Here is a 4,175-nt window from a genome sequence, read left to right as displayed (position 1 = left end):
GGCGGCGCCGTCGGGGGCCTCGCGCTGCCGCCGCCGCCGGGGGGCCGCTGCCGTCCAGGTGCGCGGGCGGTAGCGCTTGGCTGCCGGGGCGCGGAGAGCTGAGGGAAACCCCCGGGGTCGGTGGGGGCTAAACCGGGCGTTTGGCTGAATGGTTATGAGCCCGCTGCTGCCTTCTGCTGGTTGGGAAGTTTGTGCGGGTCCGAGCCGTGGCACGACGGCATTGTGCATCCGACGAGAGCCGGCGGGCACCTCTCGGTAGCTCCCGAGCTAAAACTCTGCTTTCTTCGCTTCTTTGGTTTTTCCCTCTTGTGTCTGTGTATGAGTGGGTTTTTTTTTTTTTTGGTTTTATTTGAGTTTTGTTCATTTCTTCTTCTTTTTTCTTTTTTTTTTTTCCTGAACCGAAGCTCCTGGATTCTGCACAATCTGTGACAAAACGGATGTACGGATTTGTTCGGGGAGCACCGCAAACGCGATTCCAGCCGCCTGCGCCCGAAGCCGCAGGAGAAGTGTGTTAGAAAGTGTGGCGGCTTTGTGGTGTAACCTTCAGCCCGTGAGGATGCACCTCGTCCTCTAAGGGTCGCAAGCTGCTGAGGATATTTCAGGCTTCCCACGATCTGCTTTGTTTTTAACTGCCGGGATAAGTATTTGATCTTGCCAAACGTGCTCTTGCTTTACTCAGAGACCAGCCTTCTAACTATACGGTCCGGGCCCTGCTGAAAGATGATGAAGTGATTGTAGGCTGTTCGTGCGTGAGAATCTGAGCCTGCCTTCTGGAAACTTGGGAAAAGATGGACTGAAGTTTGTCACTTACAGAATTACAAGGGCACTCCGATATTAGGCATCCCAGACTCTTCAGCGAGCAGTCTGTGCGACCGTGCCTTTTGTTATCCAGGGTGTGAATGTAGCAACTTAGTTTTGAATTAAAATTTCAGAAATAAGCATTAAAAAAAAATAATAATTCCCCACCTCAGTCCCAGAAGAGTTAGCCTTATATATATATATATATATTTTTTTTTTTTTAAATGAAGCAGGCTTCTTCACAGCTGACAAGTTTGATGAGGTAACCAAGCAACATGTTAAGTAATGAGAATAAAAGCCTGCTAGATATGCAACATATCTTCAGTACTTACAGCATAATCAGGCATCCCTTTTGTTCAGCCAGATGATATCCATATCCACTTATTTTCAAATAAGGAGTGAGGAATTTCTCTTGACAGTTCTAGTAACTTGACCCCTCTGAACAGAGCAATGAGCAAATATCTCTCCTGCTCTGAAAAGCATTTAAATTGTAGGCTGTGATATAACAAAAATTGGTACATGTTTTTAAAGTAGCAAAATTGTCATCTCGTAGAAGTTAGTGTATTTGGCACTGTGTGAAAAATAACATTTTCTAACTGTGGCCTTGTTTTCAGAAGTGAGCTCATGGTGAACACATGGTAAAACCTTTTGTGGTCTTTCAATGAGATGATGAGCGTCAAAGCCCACGCTGGCAGTCACTGATATGGATGGATGTGATGCCATAGGTGGAGGATTCTTCCACCTTCAAAAAGCTCAGTTATTCCTGCAGTGACCAGAGGATATTCCTATTTCTCTCAATCAGTAGCAAGAAGCCTGCCATGGTGAAAGGAAGGCTGGGAAGAGTCTGCATAGAAATAAAGCAATGTTCAGTAAGCCAGGGAGATTTAGGGACAACACAGTTTTCCTTAATTTAATCGTATTTTTTGTTGAGTTTTAGAAGAATGTATTACTTCTGTCATTCTCAGCAATTGTTGCAGCATATGGTGTCATAGTTGATTCATTCTGAAGCAGTACAAAAATAAAAAAGAAGAGGAAGAAAAAGAAAAAAGAAGAAACAACGTGATTTCTAAACCACCTCTCTTCAAAGGTCTTTCAGCTTGACAAACGTATGGAATAACTTATAAGGAGCACATTGCCTTACAGTAAGAAAACCTGACTTTCTACTGCGTAAATTTATGTTCTGTGTTATATAAAGATATTTACAGATTTTGAAAAGTAAAGAGATAAGAGCAGCAATGATATTCTTGGAAACAAACCAATAATATTTTCTGTCAAAGGGAATGTAGTACATTATCCAGTTTGCATGTTTGAGATTTTTTTTTTTTGGGGGGGGGGGGGAAGGCATTGTCAGAACAAAGTGCCTTTGAATCATTAAAAAAGTACATATAAGAAATTGTACAACAGTTGTAATTTCAAATAAAAGACTTGTTGGCAAGCTGAAGTTAGTGCTGAAGCTGTCTCTGAGGCACACACATGCAATTGGCATGACCAGCAGAGCTAATAAAATAGAAAAGTACCCAGTTAGCACAGTGCAGCAGAAGTAAGGATCATTCCACTGAGGAAAAAAAAATCAAAGTGAAGATGGTTCCTGAAAACATTGGTTAGCTGGACAGACAGGAGAAAGATAGAAAGAGACAATTATTGTTTGGACAGGAATTGTTTAGAAGATTTTAAGGAGATCAAAGCTGCTTCTGTACTGAAGCAGCTGAAGACAATGTTCAGTAATAGGACAGTTAGATTTCTGGTGTACCCCAAGGCTGTATTCTGGTTATAAATGTTCTACGTATGTCTGACATCTTTACCTTCTTTGGAGCTATTCTGTCACATATCAATCTGTCTGTACCAAGGCAAATCTTTGTGAAAAGCTTCAGACGCATTAAGGAGCTGACCCTGTACTTCTCTGAAGACAAATTTTTAGAGAGGACACTCTGAGATTTTTTTTGAAAAATTCAGTTTTACATTTTGAATTTGGTCCAAACTGAAGAACATACAGGCAAATATAGTGAAGAGAAGTTTAACAGAACTAGTAAAGGTGTATACAATTCTCTGCATCTTCGTACTGCCAGGGAACTTTAAAGACGTGTGAAGGAAGTAAGGTATAATTTCTGCCTCTCAGTTGGCATATTACTGGATGATAATCTCAGCTGTGGGTGAAGAAGGTAAAGGCAGAAGTAAAGTAAAAAGAAAGTGATGAAAAGAAAGATGGCATGTTGCATGGTTCCTTACTTGCTTGATTCAAAGTAATGAAGGAAAATTTTGAAGTAACTGGAGATCTTGAAATAAAAGAGAGAGGCAAAACTATACAGCATAACAAAATGAGTTGCAGCAAATATTCAGCTGCAGTACTCATGGTATTTGACTGAGATGTAAGTCTGAATTCAGACTTACAGAACTGGAAGGCAACTAACTACAGGTGAATTGGATTTGATACTTTCTCTAGGTGATGCATCTGGAGCTAGTTTATACTTAACTTCAGAGGTTCAAGCTGTTAAAAAGTTGCTTAAGACCAATTCTGAATAGATAAGTAATAAAGTAAAAGAGCATGCTTTCAATTATTTAAAGTATTTCTTGACCTTATACCAAGTACTGACATTGAATGGTATTTCCAAGTCTGCTGCTATTGCAGAAGGTATCAGCTGTGTTTATCGATACACTACTGTAGAAGAGAAGACTGGAAACATACAGGTGGCTTTTGATCTCCAAAACTAGTCTTGTCCAAAGAAAACAAACAAGATGAGAAAATGTGTGGGCATTCATGAGGATCGGAAGATATTTGTGCCATTGTTGTTGGCTTTGCAGCTTCATTGTAGGGAACTGGCTTAACGTGGTAAGAAAAACAGGCCTGTTCAGTACTTAAATATAGACAGTATCTAAGTCTATGCAACAAGCAGGAGATATTAAATTATATTACTTATCAAGAGTTCCATATCGAACACATACGTTTTTATTTTTCCTTCAGAATATGTGAGGAAAACTTGTTGAGTATGAAGATCTTTGTGTTACTGTAACATAATCATCACAGAGGAAAACATAAAGAATACAGGAGCTACCAGGAGCTCTAAAATCCATAAAATGCATTTAAGGATATACAGAGAATTACCTGGACTTAGGCCCTAGAAAAAGAGTAGTGCTGGATCTGTAGGAAGGAAATAGACAAGTCTTAGCAGCTATTTTTCTAGATTTACAAAAACTATTTCACTTACTCAATTATAGAAAAGTCCAGCTGTCTTCCGCAGCTGACATTCAGAAAGAAATCACTCGTGACCAAAACCTATTGTCTGATGGCTTGAAATCCCAAAGTTGAAAATATGGCACACTTTCAAACATACCAGTTCTAATTCCCACTGGGCTCAAGGGCTGCCTGATGAGCACAGCAG

The 4,175-nt window shown here is 40.3% G+C and overlaps 1 long non-coding RNA gene across 1 annotated transcript; it reads left to right on the top strand.

Moving 5' to 3' along the window:
* Nucleotides 1-3,350, top strand: LOC138066866 (uncharacterized). The gene is made up of 2 exons (XR_011140466.1): nucleotides 1-58; nucleotides 405-3,350. It is a non-coding gene; the product is annotated as an uncharacterized lncRNA (long non-coding RNA).
* Nucleotides 3,351-4,175: the final 825 nt, after the last annotated feature.

This window comes from Struthio camelus, chromosome 3 (genome assembly GCF_040807025.1).
Source record: "Struthio camelus isolate bStrCam1 chromosome 3, bStrCam1.hap1, whole genome shotgun sequence".
Classification (NCBI taxonomy): Eukaryota; Metazoa; Chordata; class Aves; order Struthioniformes; family Struthionidae; genus Struthio; species Struthio camelus.
The sequence above is the reverse complement of the archived record's forward strand: the minus strand, read 5'-3'. Positions and strand labels throughout refer to the sequence as shown.